The 22,897-nt window shown below is 42.2% G+C and overlaps 1 long non-coding RNA gene across 1 annotated transcript; it reads left to right on the top strand.

The window, feature by feature from the left end:
* Positions 1 to 40: 40 nt before the first annotated feature.
* Positions 41 to 15,641, top strand: LOC120744539. The gene is made up of 2 exons (XR_005698385.1): positions 41 to 1,052; positions 14,115 to 15,641. It is a non-coding gene; the product is annotated as an uncharacterized LOC120744539 (long non-coding RNA).
* The last annotated feature ends 7,256 nt before the right edge of the window (positions 15,642 to 22,897 follow it).

Raw genomic sequence — 22,897 nt, 5'->3', positions numbered from 1 at the left:
AGGATAATTTAAATATATATATATATTAAAATTGTTTTTTTAAATTAATTAATTAATTTTTTTTTTTTAGCAAAATTGACCCCACACAGTCGATCCAAAGGCAGAAATGCACACGTTCCCATTTAATCTCGCAATCTTCAGCTGCAGTTGATGAGATTATATGCAGCCTACATGCATGCATTATGCCAGCTATTAAATTCCCACACATACACATACTCTCTCTCACACACATACACTGGCGCGCGCGCACGCACGCGCACAGTGCAAAGTTTGGATCACTGAATAAGATTAGTGTCATTGTCACATAAAACAGCCTCCCGTGGCGCAGCAGAATAGTTGCAAAAGGGGCCTGATTTGGGAACAGAGCCGGCTCAATGCGATGCTCTAACTTTTCTCCCCACAATCTGGGGGACCATTGTCTTCTGCCTATTTTTAAAGTAGTGGGACCCTCCCCACTTGTTAGATAAGATAGGCTAGTTGTCATCCAAATGACTCCAAGTCCCCTCCTGAGCTCAAATCCAAGGCCAGGGAGTTTGGGAGCATTTCTGCTCCTCTTATAACCAAATGACACCCCTTCGACTTCTGAACACGTAGGGCCTAAAGTGTGCGTTTATTCTCCAGGCCCTCTTTACAGATCGTACTTTAAACAGCGTGATCTGCGAATAAACAAAGCCAGTAAACAATAGAGTGTAGGCTATGCTCACATATAGGAAGAGTACACACACAAACCAAATTGCACAAGTGTAAACTTTGAATAGGACGCCGCAGCTCTGTAAATTTACACAGACATTAAATTTCGTTCTATTCATTTTAGACATATAATGCTAAGCTGATTTTTTATAGCACACTGATCGATATCTCTGTAAAATAATCATTTTTTTTTAACTAGCGGGGCAGTGAAATCTTTGCTTTGTGCTAAAGTCAACAGTGACAGAGTTTGAGCTCAAATAAATGCCGTGATGTCTGGAGCCCTTTGCAGAAGGCAGAAGGCGAGCTTCTACAATGGGCTCCTGTGTGGCCTGCCAACAACAAGCAGCGGCTATTTTGCGCAGGTATGAAGCTTTTATTTTTATAAATCTGTCTTCTTACATCGTTTTTTTCCTTTTACTTGGAGGGATAGACGGTTTGACAGCCGTTCCCGGGGGTGCATGGGGTGGAGGGGGCAGAGGCTGATTTCCTAAATTCAGTCGAAACGAGACGTATTTGATTTCACGACAGGGTGGTGCAAAGCTGAGAGGATCTGCAGGTTGTGTGATTGCTGCAAGTTTCCCTGTCTCTGAGTTGCATGTTGGAGAGACCTTAGCGCACTGCAAAAAACTGCCACGGACACGACACTAGGTTGGCTTTACTCTTTCAACTGCGTAATTTTGGTTTTTAATTAAAAGTTTTCAGTTGATTAGATAATTTCTCTCGCCTCAATTGGTGGTTATTTCGCAAAAGTAAATCATCCAAATAGATGAACTCTGTCCACAATTGTAACTTGTAGCACATTAGAGAAAAGCGACTGTTTAAACTGGAGGAAACACACGAAACCAGCGGAACTCTTTCCTTGTTCAGAGACATGTGAGACTGAGTGCAGATATTTTTTGCAGTGTGCGGCTGATTGGTATCAGTGTGGCTGCTCTTACGTCCTGAAAGCGAGCTTTCCTGCAACACTGACTCTACTGCTTTTATTTGGTACCGGTATATAAATACACTGAATCGATTTTTATTTTCCAGCACCAGTTTTAATCAAAAGTAAAGTAATATATGAAAATAAAACGCGTTTAATAAAATATTTTAAGAAAATTAGGATAATACGTACTTTATCTTATTTCCCCCCTTTTTTTTCTTTTTTCCTGGATTCAAAAACCGGAAGTCTTAATTTTAAAGCTAGAATCTTTACCGTTTTATTAAACACAAACATGTAATAATAATAATAATAATGATGATGATGTTCAAGACACTGCATCCAAAATACTGGTTCTTTAAAATCTGAAGTAGACGGAGAGCCCTTCAAATTGTTCCTCGGCCAATATATAACTGTTATATTCCAACGCTGCTCTCCTCCGACCCTCAGAAGGCGCGGTAACCCCAGTCAAGCCCCCTCTCGCGCGCACTGAGCCGGGAATGGCCTTGTGGAGCTTTGCCGGTTCAAAGGTAACCAACCTCAATCTGTACCGGCAGACAAAAGTGTGCCGGGGCTCATGCATCTCCTAACTTTATTCAGGTTTTTCCATCGGGGAGGATACCTCTGGAGCTCCTGGCCGCGCCATCATAGACGAGTACATCTGTTGTTATAGCAACTGAATAAAGGATGGCCCGGCCTGTTGATCCTTTTTTTTCTTCTTAGCCCGCTAACCTGATTTCTCTGCTTTTTTTGTGAGCGTATTTGCATATTTCTTGATTAGGGCCTGAAAACAGGACCCCCTTTTTTCTCAGAGGCACTCATCTCTGGCAGGCATTCTGACTCTCACTGCAGGTCGCCGATGGGAAATCATATATATATATATATATGTTTAAAAAAAATCAGCGTAGCTGGAAACAATAGACCAAATATCATTGTACTATAAAATCATCTGCTGTTTAGTTCAGTCTTTTTTTGGGGGGGGGGGGGGGGGGGGGGGGGGGGGGGGGGGGGGAGGAGGAGGATATATTTACTGCAACAATAGACGATTTACCTCCTTTTCTTTTTATCACTTTAAATAGCGTCTAATACCAGACCTCCAAAGTGAGACATTTTCCCTACAGCGACGTATTTTAATGCCTAGGCGAGTTTGGGCCTCTGTCTTCGATGAATGACTCAGTACCCTATAAGCCATATGCGCATCCACCCATGGGCGTCAACTGAATAGGCTATATCAGCCTGATGGGACTCCATTTACACCATCGGTTTACGCATAAAAGAATGGAAATAATATCAACAAATTATTGGAATTATCGTATGAACACTGTCCTCGGAAGGGAAGAACAATAAGAAGTGTGTGCGCGTGTGTATGAGAGTGGGTAGTTTTGTAATCAATCCTCCAATCGGCCTTCTAATACAGCCTCTTCGATTCTTGCCCAGTTCATCAGCCTGTGTCTGTAGGCTATATTAAATCTGGAGCAGTGTTCTTTCAATAGTCAGATGTGTTATATACACAGAAAGGTGTCTGGCGCACCTATAGGCTCTCCATGCGCTGCAGCCCGCGGACTGGAACACCCAAGTAGATCCGTCTCCATGACGACGGCGGGACACCGGTCCAACAAGCTGTAATTCTGTCTCAGCCTTTTGCAGGGGAGGGACCGTCCACACTAGCCCGACTTAACTCCTCTTTCACCAGAAATACTCCTAATCCCATATCTTAGCAAGGCAAACTGCCGTCCCTCAGTATATTAAAGAGACCACAAAGTCAAAACTTAAAGCCACCCATGGTTTCCCAGCAGGCGGCCCATCCCGGTGTGAGCGTCGCTGCCCCGTCCCGTCCGGCCAGCCACTGTACGTGTCTCCAGTTTTCTCAGCGCCTATTTACAGAAAATTAATACTTGTAATCATAACTTTTTATTATGTGATTTCGACAAATTTGCGCAAATAAATCCAGAAGATTTAAATATTAATTCAACTTTAAATAAAAGAATAAATAAATAAATTGTAGAAAATAAATTCTGTTATGTTGATAAATGAATAAACATTTTACGGCTTATTTTTTCCAGAGGCGGCACTGCGGTTCGGTTTGCGTTATTGTCATTTCTGAACGTCTGCTATTTTCTATCGTTGTTAAACATTTGATTTAACAGGAATTTAAAATGAGCTCATAACCAAAATATACATTTAGAGTGTCCGAAATTTGAAATATTAAAATGTATCGAAATCACATCTATCAGTTAACCAGCTAATTTGCAATTGAAAATGGATTCCTTCTGTTGCCGTTTCATAGGCTGTCCCACACGTTTGTATTTAAAAGGATATTTGCACATAAATACGCACTTCTGCAAACATATTACGGATTTCTAGCACAAAAAGGTTGAAATGAAAACAGGATTACTGCAGGGACAAATGATTTATTAATAAATTACATTTTAATTCCACATAAGTTTGCGTTGCAGCTGTTGAAAACATTGTTTTATTGTGTGTTTGGCTTTCTAAAATGACTTTTGAGCTTCGTTCTTTCTTGTGGCATATTTGTTTTTAATAAGACAAACTTGAAATATTAAAAAGTAAAATCATAAAATGAATCTCAGGCAGACCTTCAAGCAAGGAATTAACTATTTGGCTTTTATAAATAATTTTCCTATTAAAACAGTGCAGTTAAAGTAAATGGAGTTTCAATAATTGCAAATGTTCCTTATTTTTAAAAAATATATATCAGCAAAAAAAAAAAATTGGCTTTTTTAAAAATGTTTCTTTATTTAATTTGGGGGGTTGTGGATAATTCATACAAACTGCATGAGACAGCAGGCAGAAACTATTTTATAGAAAAGCCTGTTTTTCTCCTCCTGACCTGGAATATAATAATATCATGAGAAATTTACAAGATGTGCATGTAAGTGAAACCTCGACTTTTATCATTTCTGACTAAAATTTGGCTTTAATTTTCCTCTGTCCCCTTTTTAAAAAATCTTTACGTATACAGATTATTTGATAAGACAAAGCAGATTTATTCTATATTTACAAATCACTTTATTGTCATTTGTAATGCTGACATGTTTCATCTTAATTTTTTGCAAAGTCTCAGAGTTACAGACGCAGATATTATTTGGTGACTCTAGATGAACGCAGATTTGTTACGAAGATGATGAAGAGCTGGGTGTGTGAGAGCGAGCGAGAGGCAGAAAGAGAGAGGGAGGGATGGAGGCTGAGAATGCGGACGCTAACTGTGATGTGTCCGCACTTTCTTGACAAGACTGTGTGACATTCCAGCGCAGGACTCCATCATGTTCTCAGAGAGAAGGGGAGAGAGAGAGAGAGGGGTCCGTCAACAATGCCCATTGAGCACTGTGAGGCAGCAGCTGGTGGGACATGCAGTGACCTAAAGGCAATCTATTCAGTCCAGAACGGGGTGCCTCTCACTACCCTCCTGCTTTTATAAGGCTGGAAGTGGATGGATGGTCAGTGTTTATCCTTAAATAGTATCGCAGCACAGGTCTGTCATCATGAAAATGGAAGAGAAGCAGTCCGCACCTCACCAAACCAATCAAGTTCTCGTATGGGAACCGCTAAATATCAAGAGTGTGGAAGATGATGTAAATTTCTGAAGAGGAGCTTTCCGTCTTATGTCGGTGGAATCGAGATAAAATTGAGATGACCATCAAAGCTTTTGTTTCTCTTGAGCGCTGACGTGAGGCTCAGCCCAGCAGCGGAGGGGAAGATTAGGTTTTCAAAGAGAAACAGAAAAAAGAAACAGCAACCCTCCACATAAGATAATAGAAGTGTGATCATCCAGGCAGAAAAAAATCATATTGGTTGAAGATTAGAGATGCTTACAATGTGAAGTTAGATATCAGTCAGGCTGACTGCTGATGTATTTGTGTACATGCACACAGTCGTGCTTTTAGCCCTTGTTGGTAATTCCTCAGACATTTCCCAGCAGATCTTTTAGCTCAAACCTTGTTGGCAAAGCCGCCATGGGCGATGTGTCGGTCAGCATTGGTAAAGGGATGCTTGCTTGGCTGTGATTGATCTGGTGTGGAGTCTTTATTCCTCTTAAGACCATGCACCATTTTAGACCCAGCTCTTGCAGTGTTGATGGGAGGTATCGCATATAGTGCCATGTTACATCCCCTTTTCTGAACCACTTCCACACACTGTGGCATATTTAGCCATCGCACGGCCATAACATGGAAGCCAGGATGCTGCAATATCTCCTCACTTCCCCCTGAGCTCCAGTTCCAGGAAGTGAAGGCAGAGCTTTGCCAGCCAATCGCAACGAAGGACACCTAACTCATTAAAAGTTAATGAAACCTATAAACGTGGTGCGCCAGCGATTCATTTAAACCCCCAATCCAATCTCCTCTCCCAGCAAAGGCAAACAAGCCTGTGTGCCCCCAGCGCTGTCCTCGGAATAACAAACTATGGAATATTTTGTCCTGCATATGTTCTCCTATGCAGACATGTGCACATTGATAGGCTATCTTACAATGGGACTTGTCCAATTTAGAGAATGCCAGGATGGTGTTCTGCAGGGGCGAATTCTGTAATGGGCGTCCGAGTTGAATTTAATGCCTTTACTTTACACTGCATAGCTTGTCGGGAATGGCTGTTATAGATATGCCATTTCAACATTCATGAGAATCACTGACATTCAAATAATGTGCTCATTTTAATACCATGTGAGTGAGAGCCAAGTCTGTGTGAGAAAACCTCTATATTCTTCTTCACGGTCAAGCGAGTGTCAAAAACTACTCTTGATCCACGCAGACAGACAAGGTGAAATCTGAGCCCTTTCCTCCAGATAAACCCGTCTCTTGCTGTCCAGCATGCTCTCTGTTTCAGTGCCATCTCAGCTAACAGCAGTGCTGCTCTCAATTTGATAACAAACCATCAACAGCAATAAAGTGCCACCTTACAAGTGTCCAAATCTAAAGAACAATATCCCTCCTTGTCTTTCAGACCTCCATTTCAACACAGCTCCAGCGCCTCATAGTGCTTCCCTTGGGGGATTCAAATTAAATTCTCCCCGTGTATAGTGCCACTGTCAGCCCGTTAATGAATTCCCATACCCTGACTTGAATCAAATTAATCCCCAATTTAATCCCATATAAATGGCTGTGTTATTTATAATGGAAAGACGGATGCTCCGTTGAAGGATTGAGGAAAGCTGGGAAGTGTCTATAGGGCTGTTGAGCAGATTATTGTGAAGGATGAGGCCTGTATGTTCCCCCACTGCAGAGTAGTCCCCTGATACACACTATTTAACCCTCGCCTGCTTGATGCTGACAGCAACATCATGGTGTTTGTCACTTAATATCCTTTTAGATTAAGGAGTCAACTGGCAGATTTATTGGTCAGAGTCGGGTTATTATGCTGGAGTCTCAGCAGAAAGAGGTGTCGTAAAGCATTTGTGAAGGGCCATGGTTACAGTTAAATTTGCTGTGGGTTCAGACTTGTTACAAGCAACCACTGTTTGAGGTCACTGAGTCAGAGACAGCTGTATGTATGTGCTGATGCAAATTTCCCACTGAGATCCCGTCATATGCAAATGTTTCTTTGGGAACAGCTCCCTCTCAGCATGTAGATCAGACGACGCAATCCTTGATGTAGACAGTGAGGGATAGATGACAGGTAATTTGTCAAAGGGCTTATTTATACAAATAGTTTAATATCATGCAGCAAAGTGAAAAAGGACTAATGCCTTTTTGGACGCAAATACAGTGGCTGACGACCGGTAAAAAGAAAAACAACACGCACACAGTGGATCCAGGTTCAGTTATTGGTGTGTAACTCCAAGGACTGGAAGTGTCGGATTTCCTGTTGCTGTGTTGTTTTTGGCCCCAAAAAGTGAAAATGCAACATCCAGATACGCCAACATTGTGTGTTCATAAATACCACAGCATTTTTTTTAATTCCAAAAATTATGCATAGAATAATTGGGATAATTGAGATAGATACACCAGATTTAAAACAGTGAACGGAGCCAAATGTATCAACTGTATCAAGTGTTAGCTACGAATGCATTCATTGCAGGCAAAATTCATTTTAAAAAGTGGTTCTTTGAAACGAGCAGTTTCTACATGCCGCTCGGTTGGATATACGGCTTGTGGTCACTCATAGGAGTTTTTCACCTCCAAATCTATGATATACAGTGTACAGTTATTTAGCTAGCAGTATCATGGGATGGATATGAGGATGACAGACGGTTCCGAAGTCAGTTTGGCAGTTCATGGGACAGTTTGGAGCCTTTAAAGCTCGGTCCACCAAATGTCTGAGCAGCTATGTTTTATTGAGGCATCTGTAAGCTTACTAATTTTATTGCCAAGCTTGGCTCGTGCACCTACCGTCATGGAGAGGGAGAAAACACACTCTCTCACACACACACACACACAAAAGTTTGCTGTTTGCCTTCATTCCACCAAATCCTTGACAGCCGTGCTATAGCCCATCACTATTCACACCATTGTGCTGTCACAACAACTAAACACATCATTTGTGTTGCAGAAACTCATCCTGTATGTATCCAATACCAAATGTTTGGCGACTGAGCGAGGAAACGGTGGGGAGGGGGCCGCATAATTTGCTAGGAAACATTTTACCGAACATTTGGTGATAAAAACGCCGGCGTCGGCCCCAAGGCTTAAAGCAATTAATTCAGGATCCTGACATAAACTCTCCAATCCTTTGACAGCTTGGAGCTGAAATAAAAATGCTAGTTCTCCTGGGAACGGCAGGAGATAGCTGGCTCTTTTCTGGACTGTTTGCTCACTGGCCCTGAGAGCAATCTTCCCCAGTCAGAATGAAATGCAAGGACACAAACAATGTACCAGCGAGAGAATGGGAGATGGGGAATGAACAGTTTGGACTATTTGCTCAGCAGAAGGGCAGCCACAATGGCTGGCCCATGGCTTTCCCATGCATCAAGCCTCTTAGTCTTAGGCCTCCCTTTGTTGCCTGGTTTCTTCTACCACAGCCAGATAAGAGCACAGCTGCCCTATACTTTTAATTCCCATTGTACGCCATACTGTATGGTCATTTATCTGTCCGCATTCTGCCTGCCTTAATGGTGTTGTCTAATTGAATGAGGTATCACTCGTGTATCTCTGTTCACCTTAGCATGCGTACTCGTTTTGGCCTCGATTTGCTCTCTCTTTACCATAAAAGGCAGCTGAGGCCTGTGGGAGGGGGATAACGGGTGACCCCTCTTCTCGTATTAGAGAAGGAAGCACAAGTCAAGCACCGACTGTGATAACGGCGCTTAGATGGTTTTAGCAGGAGGCCTAGTTTAAATAATTTTTGGGGATCTAGATTTATGGCGCAAGGAAAGCTCTAAGACAGGAGTCGTGCTTGTAGCGCCCAACAAAAAGTCATTTTCCAGTCAAAGGCAGGAAGCTGCTGAGGGCACTTGATGCTGCCATTATATGACCTAATGGCGACTCCAACCAGAAAAGAGGGCAAATAGAGCAAGTGTAGGGGCTCTGGCAGAGAGAAGCATATTGTGCTCCTTTGTTTTGGTGTGTCGGTTGGTGTTTGCATTTACATTGACCAGTTCTCTGCTGAATGTGTATTCACACACACTCGGCCCGTGTAATGCTGCCGGGGTGGCAGGAAATGGAAGTAGCGTGCTTCCCCGCGGAATCTGCAGGGAATAAAGTAACAATGGTAAATGAATCTGAAACGCACACAAACAAACAAACAAACAGAAAAGAGCAGGAGTGGGATGTCACCGGAGGATCAATACACATAAGATGAAGCAGCATATTCATGCATGTGAGCAGACACTTGCCTAAACACAAACACACACACACACACACTGAGCCCCTCCCCCTCTGTAAAGGTTGTGATGTCAGGGACCCCCTGGGTGGTCAGACGGAGGATAATTTCAACACAATTTGACATTGTGAAGGAAACGTTTAAGAAAGCTTTTCACTGGCTGTGTTTGTAAGGGCACTTTTATACAAGTGTGTGCATCTTTCTATACAGTCTGCACCCAAAGATATGGCATGAAAACTGTTCTTTTCTTCAGCCGAGTGAAAACCCAGCCCACGACGATTCCACAATGGTTTATTCTAATGGATAAGCTCTTAATCTATCAGATCAGATTTCAAAGTGCCAGTAGCTGTGCCAAGACAGGCCCCAGGAAGGAAAACCCTTTTGTTTAGGCCAGAAATTTTAAATTCAAGACCTGACTTTATTCACAACAATAAAAAGGGTATCACCTGTTACGGAAGCAATACCTCAAAGAGCAACACCATTAAGAAACAGTAAGTGCTTGTTTTCACATCCACCTTTGGTGCACCACCAGCGTTCTGCCAGCATGTCAGACCTCAGGTATGGCAAGATAAATAGCTGTCTTATTTGTGGTTGTGAGAGCCAGGCTCCTTGTGGGGTGGTGCTCTCAGCTTCACGCTCCAGCAACGCTGAAATAAAGCTCTGTTCGAGGCATTTCAACACTGCTTAAGGTTGTCCGTTACCGTGTAATTTATGAGTTGAGAGGACTTCGTTTTTAAGTTAACTACGACCTACAATCTTCCAGCATTCATGGGTGGAGAAAAGAGCCTTGTGAGTCATAGGAAACTTACAACACTCCTCCAATTACCTTAAACAATGCCAGTCTGAGTGAAGTCTGCAGCTTTCTCGTGTGTGGTTCAGTCACTAGACGTGGACGCGATGTGACCTAAAGTAATTGGGTGTACAGGCACTTTAACAGGTTAGCCGTTTTGTCACCTGTGGGTCAGTGTGGCGAGCTGGTAGGACACGGTTAAAGTCATTCGCTTCATGCCCCAAAGCACTCGGTGGGTGGTCACACGGACAGACAGAGAGGACTTACTGAGTGTTTGCTCATGGGCACGTCTCTGACGTTTGTATTTGAAACACAGAGTAAAAGATCTTTTCCAAATTTAGTATTTTCAAAAAGACGTCAGACAAAAATACGAAACATTAAACAAAGAATAAAAAAAAGTAAATTTTCTATTATTTTCAAAATAAACTCTGTTCTTCATTCAGTCTCCATTTATCTGTTATAAATAAAAGTGTTAACAACCCATATCTCACCAACACGTTAATTAAAAGAGCTGGTGTTAAAATATAAATAGCATTTTTTTAAACTGTGGAAATATGATTCATAATCACACAGTTTTAAATCACTAAACATTTAGATTCACATATCTTGTGTTTGCCTTGCGTTACAGCGGCTGCATATATGACTGCATAATTGGGTTTTATTGCCGGGGAATCAAATAAGGGGAAATTAAACCACATATTATCAAGTTCGTTTTATTAGCAGATCAACATGTTACTTAATCATAAAATTTACTACTAGAGTAATTATACCTTGTTCATATTTTAACCACACACATATTTAAAAAAAAAAAGCAAACAAAAACATAATTTAAATGGAAAATGGAAAACACCCCCCCCCCCCCCCCCCCCACTTTTGAAAAGACAAATGTAAAATAATAAGAACATAAATTAAACAAAATTAAAATTAATATGCCATGACTTTGGAATAAAAAGATGATGCTTAATTATGATTATGTAGAATAGAACAACTAATATTAATATAAATAAAAAAAAGAGAATTGTTTCATCATCTTTGGCTGCACTAAAAATCTTTAATTTTAAACAAATATATTTAATTATTTAATTTATCCTATAAATTAAAAAATGACACGAGAAATATTCAAATATGTTGTTGTGTCACTGCATCACTGAGTTAAAAATGTATCCAGCGTGGGGTCAGTGCGATCCAATACTGGGTGAACCAGTACCGAGCAGCTGCGGTGACACCGCGCTGATGATATTTACATGCTGGATTAATGTTGGACTGCTGGATCAAAACAATCTTTTGCGCTGACCATTTTTTACCTTTGAGAACGGGGTCGCATTTTTGTGCTTCTGCCTTATCGAGTCAGTGCTGTGTCAGTTTTTATTTACTGAATTTTAGCGTTAATTCAAATATATCTGAAAGAATAAATGAATTAAATATCAGGATAGAATTTCGAGCAAAAATAAATATAAAAATATGACATTATATAAATGTAATTTATTATTTAATCTCATTATTTTTTTAATGAAATTAATAATTTGTATTTAAGGCTTTTTGGTGAAAAGGCTGCTGTGCCAACGATTGCAGTTCCTTTGCATTTGTATTTCATTTTATTAAAAATAATTGTTTTTCTCTCTTAATTCATATGCAGCTGTTTGTTTTGGGAACATTTTTCCTCCAGATCTCTTTTATTACTTCTGTTAAAGATTCAGTTCAGCCACACACGGCTGTTTCACTGACAACACTTCTCTTCCAGTGTGTGAATGTCAGCACCCTGTAAACACCTTTGACACACATGCTTGAATGCGACGGGTGAGTTAACTAAACATTCCTGGGTGTTCCCCGTAAAGGTTCACCACTCATCCACCAGACTGCACTGACCCATTTCCAATGCTCCAAATTGCACTCATGGAAAAAGGATTTGGAATATTTGCCCCCCCCTTTCCTTTTATTTATTTACTTATTTTTTTGGCCTTTTTCACATTTTCCCATCACACACACTAACACACTAAATTACAGAAAACAGCAGTTGCAGTCATTCACGATCCTATACCATATGGCAGTTTTTCTTTCTATGTAAGTGCTTTAAAATGCGATGAAACAATGCTCTATAAGGATTTGGGAATTTGGGAGTATAATTCCAGCCCCGTGCTTATCTGTGCACCCAGACTATTTGAGTGTTTTGAGATGCGGGCTCCCTGAGGACGGATCGAAGGCGTCCTAGTAGAACTGCACATCAAATAAATAGGAGGATGGGATTTATATGGAGGCTGAGTCTCTGTCAAACAGGGCTCTGCTGACTGAAGTGATCCCCACGGCCTGAGAGGAGGAGAGGAGGGAGAGGAAGCCTCAGAGGGAAGGCTGTAGAAGAGCTACACTGATGCGCTCACACACTCAAACACTCGCACAATGTCCCTCTCAGTCCTGGGTTTTGACCGGCCCATGGCATTGGCCAGGTATGTCAACTATGTTTGCCAAGCCATCTATCAGCCGTGCACCTTCCCTCCTAAAACAGGAACTTTTGTTTGAAACATGCACTTGTTAAGCCCATCCTTTGACTGTAGTCAACCTGATTTATTTCCTTATAGCTGAGACAGAGGATTTATTAGCGCCTCTGTGTTTTTCCTTATTGTGTGTTGTGCCGTGCAAATGAGTTAAAAACATGGGTGTGTTGTTACTGTGTTTGTAGCAGAGATTGCGAGCTACAGTTTGGGGACATCAGTACCTCTTATCGCCGGTGACCAGGGTTTGCAAATAAACACGCTGTAGTGAGGTCAAGCTGCACCCAAGGAAGGGAACAATTTATGGCTGCGTGACGCTCACACATGCCAAAGGAATTGTTTTTACTTTCTGCTGGCGTCTCTGCATCATGCTGCAGTCATACTAGTTCCATATACCTGAGTTCAAATAGTTTTTGTGTAGACGGAGAACGGTTTCAGGCAGGTCATTAATAACAGAACAGGGAAGTTTAAACTGCATGATAATGGAAAGGCTGAGAGGTTTCCATTAGAGATTTCAGGAAGTGTTTTAGTGATATTAACACAAACATAAACCTGAGTCATTTCGCTTTTGGTGGCCAGCTATGGAACATATTATCTAAGAGAGGCATGAAAACCATCCACAAACATCTCAAAAGAAACCTGCTATGTTTGCCAAAGAACCCAAGTTGGTACGCTGGAGCCTTACATCATTCCCTGAAACACCACCTCCATTTATCTTTTGACTTCTACTTTGTGCGAGAGAGCAGATATCGCTAAAAGTGCCACGTTAATGATTGACTCTCGGCACACCAAGCATCCTGCACTGAGTGGCCACTTTGCCTGCTCTTGTGCTGCAGTTTCAGCCGTAAATGTTTGTGGTCCCACTATGCTCTCCAAGTCCCATACAGTATTATTAGCACCGGGGGGGGGGGGGGGGGGTTAAGGTGGGGTAGGCTCTAACTTTCAATAAAGGACCGTTGGCATGCTGAGGTAAATGGAAGATAAGAGTTTGTCTCTGACCCTTTTAGGGCTTTATAAGAACGTGGGTGTGCAGACCTAATCTCTCCTCAAGATAAATTTGGCCTTGCTTTGTGAAAGCAAGTTCACGCATTGCGTTTTTCTTCTATTCTAAAGCCCACTTTGACAGGCATGAAATGAGCCCAGGACTTTTCATTGACAGTTCGAGATGGTGAGCAAACTGAGATTAGGGCATGTTAATTAATTGTGGGGTTGGTAAAACAGCCTTCAGTTCTATAAAAGACCTGTTCTATTAATTGCATTCCTGACGATCACCGACAGAGCCGTAATCATGAAGCTTGTGGCCCTTACTTGATTTTTTGTTGGCAGTACTCACTAATTGAGCTCAATAGCATTTGCTAAGCTGCTTTACAATTACTGTGCAGTTAATTAAATAGTAAAAAAAAAATCCTACAGTGTTATATAAAACTGACTTATATGTTCTCCTTGTCCTTTACAGATCCTTTTTCTTTGTAAGGAAACTCTTACCGTCATCAAGCGGCCTGAAAGCGCTTTCCTGTCCATGTACTTGGCGATATCTACGACTGACCTGTCTGCTATATGTAATATCAAAGCCTCTGTCAGCGTGGAACTGAATGGGGACAAAAGAGAGGCCTCCATTAATGATTAACTGTTCTAAAAGCCCTGGCTTTTGTATTCCCATGGTGCCCAGGCTATCTGGCCACCATGTGACATGCTCACAGCATTTTTCGAGCAGATTGGGGGAAAGCTAGTGAGCAAACACAGGTGCTTTGGAGCAGCGTTGCCGACGCTGTCAGGGACAACCACAAACAAGAGCAGCTATGCCTGGCTAAATGAATCCCCACTCCTCCCTGCACCATCACCACCCCCCTCTGTTCTGTCGCTAGCTTGTTTGCTAGCTCCCTATAGCTTTCTCCCTGCAAAGCCTTCCTTTTGGACGGTCACCACACCCCCTTGCACAAGTCCAATGTCTGCTACAGCTGGGCTCCACAACTTCTGACACCCTCCAAAGAAACAAACAAATAAAAGTGAGGACGGCCGACCACTTCTTTGAGGTGATGGCATTTGCTGCGGTCATGACTAGTGGGAGAGCAAACAAATTAACGGTGTCCGAGTTTTCACTTTCCAAACCAAACTAAATGTCTTTTAGTTCAAGTGGGGCAATTCCACTGACCCTGGTGTCAAACGCTGCATAAGGGTTGCACACTCTTGCACTTGAAATCTTGAGAGGAGGCTGTAAGAAATTAAACAGGCTTTGAGTATTGGCCTACACGAGCCTGATGTGGTGAGGTACCTGAAAGCGGGAGAGAAAAGCAACAAAAAACATCTTGAATAAGTTGTGTTTTTAAATGCTTTTCTATCCAAGTATTGTGGCCTTTTTAACAAGATGTGTCTACAGAACTTAACCTTTTCATCCAGCTCGACTGATTGTTCAGAGTGTCTGGAGGTGCTGTGTCGCTCAACTTTGATAAGACAATCAGATGATAGGATGGCGTTATCTTAACACAGCTTTCCGGCCGGGAGACAAATGAACAGCGTGTGATAACAGGAACAAAAGCTTGGCTCTTATTGGCCGGCTCCTCCAAAGAAAGGAAAAATTATCAGAGTGGAAAATTTGCAACAGGCGTAGTTCATTTCATTTTCAATTTTCTGCAGAGGCCGGGTCACAGGAAACGCTTTTTTTTAATCACTCAAATATTTATATTGTCTCTTATGGGCATTTTGGTTTGACAGTCTGCAATTACCTGAGCCCGTAAAGCAGTTATCACTGGAAAGATGATAAAAATATTTTAAAACAAACACTTAAATCAGCAGGAGAGGAAATTAAGTTGTAAAAGTGAGAAGCTCAGACAGGAAAAAAAAAAGGTCAGACAGGAGGTGCGAAAGAAATCGAGAGAAATTGGAGAAAGGAAAGCGTGGTGCTAATGTCTGTGTGAGGAGGGAAATAATGGGTAAAGCAAAAAAAAAAAAAAAAAAAAAAGGTCAAAAGTAGTTTTCTACTGATCCATAAAACGCCACTTCTGTCAGTATTTTCTGACTTTTGCAGCCCAATTCTCAGAGCCAGAGAGGGGCGTGTATACTCAAGGATTCACTCAAGGCTTTGTTTGCTCTATTCCTCAAAAAAATGATTGGAAAAAATATTGGTGCCCTGCTATGACATTTTTGTTAGAAGTAAAAAAAAAAAATGTTGGAGCTGTTTAGAAACCGCATGAATAAAATATTTTTAAGGAAAGGTGTCGTGCTTCATTACAAATATAATTGTCTATTAAAGGATTTTTATTCCGACAGTGCTTTGGATATTTAAGCCTGCTAAAACTTGCATATTTAAAAAGTTACATTTAACCTCTTCAAGCCATTTTTCCAGACATTATCACAAAGGGGTTTAAAATGAAATGGGCAGGGGATGCATTTGGAGAAGCTCGTTTCATCTTCTTCTCCGACACTGGTACCCTGCGGGGATTTAGCCTCTACTGGTCGTGAGCTGAGTTTGATCAGAGGAGTTACAAATCCTTATTTTTAGGGATCTTACTGTAATTCACCGGCTTTTTGGCCACGGTAAAGCGTGGAGGCCCAGCATCTCAAGAGGGATTTGAGACAACATCTTTGTTGCCTCCTCATTGTATTATGGTGAAAGTCGTCCAGGCCTATTGTCTGGCCAAACTCAGCTCAGACCTCGGCTCAATCAAAGAAAAGTTTTCCAGTAATGAGGTAAGACATGAAAGCTCACTGACAACAGCAACATGTTGAAAGGGCCGCTTTGATCTCACCGGGCACAATGACTAAATTTGAAAAGAGCAAAGTGTGCTTTAAGCAGCAGTGCACTGCATTAACCTCCTGCCTTTTGACAGGCCCACACCTAGAAAGACGTAATATCCAACTCTATGGAGGATGTACTTGATGAGTAATGACCTCCTAATTCTACCTGCTGCCTTAGTGATAGGCAGAAAAAGAAGAAAAATTAGACTTTTTGGCAATATAGCAACATTTCTGTCTGTTCTTTAAGTTTTATATATTTAACTCTTTTCTGTAAATATTTCTTAGGTCTGATAATAAATGTGATGGCCACAAAGCATCATAGAAATGAAGGCAGCCTTTAATAATGACATCACAGTACTTAAAAATTAACAGCAGTGAGGGCAATGCAGGGCCACGACGGCACAAATGCTGCCCATCAGCCAGCCCGACTCCTTAAAGTAAAAAAAGAAAGAAAAACAATATATACATATATAAATGTGATGGCTCTGTTCTACTGAGTGGGAATCTATTGACATCTGTCTGTTAAAACACTGTAATACACCATAGTTTAGAAATCTTTGGTGGGTTGATGATTTTCAGGTAGTACCCTCATGAAACATCTCTGATAGGATCAGAAACCACAGAGCAGGTGTTTGTTGGATTTAAAAGGATAAAATTAAAAACATTCTCAGCTTTTAGCCCCCCCCCCCAAACGCACACATACAAACAATGCTCGCGATGCCTGGTGACCTGAACCGTTTCAGCTTGTATTCATTTTCCACATGGAGCTATAAGACAAAGGAGGCTCGCTCAGGTAATGGAGCGACTCAGAACAAAATGCTGCTCAGGTGGAAGACCTCTGTCCTGCCGTGGTCATGCCTGAACTGCAGTCAATGGCAGACATACAACCTGACGCTTCTCTCAAAGCAAAAAAGCGTGTCGATCGCGCTGCCAGGAGCTTCTCACGACCGTTCGGATAACCCGGATTCACCGAGTCTCCCTGCTTCTTTTATGAATACAGATCGTGTCCCTCGTGTTCAATTACCTGAGTCAATACGAAAGTATTGAACCCCAACATATGAGTCAAATCATAAAGTGTATATACAAGCACAGGGATGTTATGGCCATCTCAGTGGGGAAGTGGAAATTACACTGGTGATTTGCAGCCCAGGAAGTAAACAAAGCACTCATATACGAGGGTAATAATGCACAAATATGGATCCAGAATGAAGAGCATCTGGCCAGTCGTTGCTTTTCACCGGCTGTGTCGAGTTTCTTTGCACCATCCTCTAAACGGCTGTTGTGAATCAAAAGTGCAATAAAATAAAAATCTATATGCCACAATAATGCCCGAGTGAAAGGGTTCACATGAGAGTGCATTGCGTGTATGAGACAGCTGCTGCTTTTTGGCACACTCACACACACACACACACACACACACACACACACACACACACACACACACACACACACACACACACACACACACACACACACACACACACACAAACAGATGCACTCAGGTAGCAGCTGGGCAGGCTCACCTGTCATATTAATAAAACTAGACAATCCCTTCCATCAGCAGTGCAGCGGCGGCAGAGGCCGAAGCAGAAAGAGAGACAGAACAAAAGAGCAGAGAGGCGGAGAGCCGTGAGGGAGAAAATGAGCAGGGTGAGAGGAGGAGTTTACATTTTCTGTGAAGCCTATCTTTAAAACGCCGTCTATGTAACCATTAAAAGAGCTGCTTTAATATCAACAAAAACAACACAATGTTATGTCTAATAGTTAATTATGGGGAGGTGGGTGAATATTTAAGGTTTTTTTTCCAACAGTGGCCTCTCATGTTATCACAGCAGTATGTTTGTATACGGGTGATACACCTGGAATTTGCTTGGATTTTTAAATCCATGGCATCTACTTTAACTATGAATGCAAAAATATGAGGATATCAATAAGAGAAATTTGTGCAAAATGAACATGTGTCTTATTATTACCAATGAGTATATTGCTCACACATGGGATGACTTAGTAGTGGAGGGAACCCACAGGCCTCACAGCATATCACAAAAGAATAAACTCATGTTTTTACATATTGTATCATTTGTAAGGACTTGGGGAGTTCTTCTTCTTCAATTAAACATTTAAAAATAAGAACGGCCAAAATTCAGTAATTTATCAATAAAGAAACACAGTAGTAACCTTTTTATGGTTTATTTAGGTGTCTGTGTCTATAAGCTTAAGGTACAACTACACATATATCAAACAGGGCATCTGGTGTAAAGATGTGCCAAATCAAATATGCAGAGCTACCCGCTGCGGTGACCCCTCAGCTAAACGTAGAGCAAAAATAAAACTCGCGCATTAGAATAAGTGTAAACACTCCTGTAGATTTGTTCTTTCATAAACAACTTAAAGGCCTTCTTGTGCGCCTGCTTTGATTACAAATGGTGACTTCTGCATTTTTGAAAAAAAAAACCCAAACAAACAAAAAAATGTTTTCTTCGTTTCTGCAAACTAATCTTTGATTTAGTGAAATTTCAAAGGTTTGGCTTATTTCAAACCTAAGTATAAATTGCATCCGTTGTTTGGGAATCACTAGGCAATGAGACAAAAGGACCGGCTGTGGATGATAGAGCGATGACAGTACTGATAAGATAAGAAGGCCATTTATTGACTTTCTGATTGTGTGAGTCTTCTGTGTCTTGGACTGCTTCTGTCTCTGTCTTTATGAGAGTGTGTCAGTGTGAGGGTGCATGTTGCTGCTTGCTTGTGTGTGTTTTCTTGGCATCAGAAAAGGCCTTGGACAGAGTGAAGAGAGGGCCCAGGGGAGAAAGAAAAAGAGAGAGAGAGTTGGAGACGGAGACGGGGGTGGAACAATAAGGGCTGGTGGAAAATGACAAGCCTGGTAAAGGAGGTCTTCCTGAAAGCACCACATCTAACACAGGCGGCTATGCCATACAGACAAGACTGTCCGCCTCCACTTCCATTAACCCATAGAGTGCCTGGTTGCACAGGTAGAGCTGATTCATTGAAGCCACTGACAGCTGCTCCATGGGTGGGATCCTGTGTGTTTACTTTTACCTGTAGGCTCAGAGGACTGATCCTAAAGCCAATGATAGCTCCAATGTGTCATAACTGACAGCAAAATGAAAACACTCTCACGGGTCTGCACGATCATCTGGCAGCCAGGTGAGGTTAATTAAGTTTGATTAATCAAAATATATTCCCGCCATCGAAAATAAAAAGGCATTTTTATTCTTTCCCCTGTTATTGCAATAAAAGAAATGCACGGAGCATCCGCCGTGCACCGTCCTAGAAACTTGAGCTTCACGATCACCTACAAAACGCATCCAGGGAAAGAAGTAGGAAATGCCCCATAAAGAATCTTTTGAGACAGACTGACACGGTCCAGTGAGTTAGCAGCGATTTATGGATGAAGGCACAATAAAGAAAGTTCCCACTGTTCATCGGAGGCCAGTGAATCCAAAATGAACTCTTTTTATGAGGCTGACTTTGCCTCCGTGATGGTGCTTGCACAAAGCAGCCAACAAAGGGTGGCAGTAAAGGGGGAGTTGTGACAAGATCGGCGCACAATGAGAGAATCAACTTTCACGTGGCTGAATGCAGGCAGAAGCCCAGCCCAGCTGTTTTTAATGGCGATACATTGACAGGAGGGCAGGCTATTTTTAATTGTATGCACTTCTTTCAGACATGCTCACAAAACGCCCCTTTCACCAAGCTTTGTCAGTAACCTGCAGTGACCTGCATTCAAGGCTACGTCGGGGTCCCCAGAACAAAAGGCACTGGGAGACAGGGGAGTCTGCAGCTGGATGTCCAGTCCTGAGTCTGGAATTCCTCAGTAGACCCTCACAGACCTCTGGGATGGACAATACTTTGAAATCAAGGAAATATTGCAGTAAAAATAAATAGGTGACATAAGATTACGTACAGAGGCATGCAAAGCAGCACTAACTTTGTTACATTTAACGCTAAATGATTGTCTGTTACCTCTCTGCAAACATGCACTTACACTACCGTTCACGTGCGCGCACAAGCGTGCACAAAGAATGTACAAACAAGTCAGAAAACAAAGGGCTCTTGTAACAGGGCTTGGGATCTTGATGAAAAATTCAAACAATATTAAATGGGGAGAGTCAACAGCAGACACACTTCTGCTGAGGGCCCTTCAAACAGACAGAGTAACTCGGCACACACATTATGCCACCACAGTTCAGCCTCTTAGTGTAATGATGATGGCAGCTTTAGCTGGGGCACAGCTTTTAAAACGCCTCTCTTGCAAACACTCGCCTGGAATGGGGAGGGAGTAAAAGGAGCGAGGAGTCAAGGCATGCCATTTCCTTCAGATTTACCTGCCGGTGAACGTCACGGGCCACCTGGATTCCCTGCACCTCCTCCCTCCCACTTTAGTGACCACTTCATCAGGAGTCGCACTTCTGAAAGACATAGATTAAGATATCAGTGTTGAAGGATTCCAACTGTCCTCCTGCACAACACGGAGCAGTAATGCCTCCTGACAGGAGAGCTTTAGCGCCGGGCTTCAGATTCTCACATCCATCGGTGATCCTTCACCAAACAGCTCACCTAAATATGTGAGGAAAATTTCATGACGGATTGGGAAACTAAAACTCTCACAGATTCCACCTATCCAGTTGAGTTTAGCTTTCCTTCTTACATCCATTTGATTTTTCTGCAATTACTTTATTGCATTTCAGGATTTACAGTTTATATTTATTTTTTTGTGCAAAATGAGCAAAAAAGGCAACTAATTTAGAGCACCACTTAAGAAAACAAGACGAGTTCATCGTACTCTTCAGGGTCATTTGCCAGAGCATGAAGTCTGGCATTACTTAACTGTTCTCACAGGCCGAGTTCCCCTTTAAGGCAGTAAATGGAATCGGTTCCTTATTCTTGGATTGGAAGGGGAATAGAAACAGTTAATCCTGAGTAAAGAACATGGCCATTATGAGAGCTGTTGGTAATTGTGTGTATCCGGCACCACTGCAGGGTCAGCAGCTCCACCACCACCTGTAGGCAGACAACTGTGCTGACTAGGAGTGGCTTGCCTTGCTGTGGTCAGACACAGGAAGCAGAGACAGCAGGTGCACTGTTATCACCTCCATAGAAAGGTAATGAAACCACACCACAATCAGCAGGAAATGAAGGGCACAGCTGAGCTTGATTGCCTACTCTGCTGCGCCGAACAATATTTTAGTCATGTACACGGTTCTACATACGATGGGGCGATCGATAGCGCACAAGACGACTCCCACGTCGAACTGTTTGAAGCCAACGCTAGGCACTTAACTTTCTCGATAAGGGAAATTTTCCTTACCCCTGTTCCCTGGCTGTAGTATCCCTTTTGTTTATGAGCTCTCCCTACACTCAAAGTGGTGTGACATTTACGGGTGCCTGCTTTGAAGAGAGGCCAACTGCTCTCCGTGCTGTAAAAGAGCCACCTGCCTCCGCTCACCTGCCCTTCTGTGAGAGCTTAGAGAATAAAAAAACGCCAGAGTTGCAGTGACAGCTAGACCCTGCCTAGTAGCTACTGTACAGCGCAGCAAACCCCCACCCCCAATTTTGGCTCTTGCAGGAGACAGAAAAGAAGATATAAAGAAGGAGAGCTGTTTTCTTTTCAGTATCTCCCCTCGGCTAAGTCTGGGGTAAGCCCGCTAATCCTTCTTGGTGTGATGACTCACAACGGGTGTGTCCAATGTGTTCCCAAAGATATCTTTTCCACAGTGTGAATATCAATAGGAATGTTTATGTTGGCTTTGTGAATCATGTTGTGTGGCATTTAATAGTTTCTAATGGTGGATGAACACCTTCTCTCGTGTGTATATTTATATACCTGACCCACAGAAAACAACATTTGAATTAGTGATATGATTTTTATTATATTTCTTTTCTTTTTTTGTGCTGTACGAGTGTGTGTTTGTGTGTGTGAGTGAGAGAATTGGCCCAGTGTCCCACCTAATTGTTATTGCGTCTGTGTTTGGCCTGGAGACAGTCGATAGGAATCAGCAGTGAGCCTGGTGGTGGGGTTATGGAGAGCTGTGTCTCCCACTTCCCAGTGTCTTAGTTGTAATGCATCCCTCCACTAACAGGGATCAAGGTATTAGGGATTCAGGTTATTTGTATTGATTTTATGTGCTGTCATGCCGGGCTCGAGGACGCCCTCATATTTGTGGAAATTGCAAATTCCACCTCGGAAATGTCACCAGCGTTTAATCTTTTCTTGAGTGGTCAATATCGGACCCTCACTCCTCGTCCGACCACGTTTATTAAACAGAGACCAAGCGTTCCCACGGTTGCCATGACACCGAGCAGCACAGAGTGGGATTTGTCCAGACTAGATGGTAACTTGGGAGTGAGGAAGCACAACTTCAACATGAATACTTTTTGATAAGATTTGTGTCGATGGAGAGCCGACTCTGGATTAGCGCAGAGAGGACTGTTCATAGACGGGTGCAATCAGAGGTAAAGCTGCAAACTTACTGCACTGTA

The sequence above is a fragment of the Simochromis diagramma genome, unplaced genomic scaffold (genome assembly GCF_900408965.1).
Source record: "Simochromis diagramma unplaced genomic scaffold, fSimDia1.1 OVJJ01000305.1, whole genome shotgun sequence".
Lineage (NCBI taxonomy): Eukaryota > Metazoa > Chordata > Actinopteri > Cichliformes > Cichlidae > Simochromis > Simochromis diagramma.
Note: the sequence above shows the minus strand (reverse complement) of the source record. Positions and strands in the feature narration are given on the sequence as shown.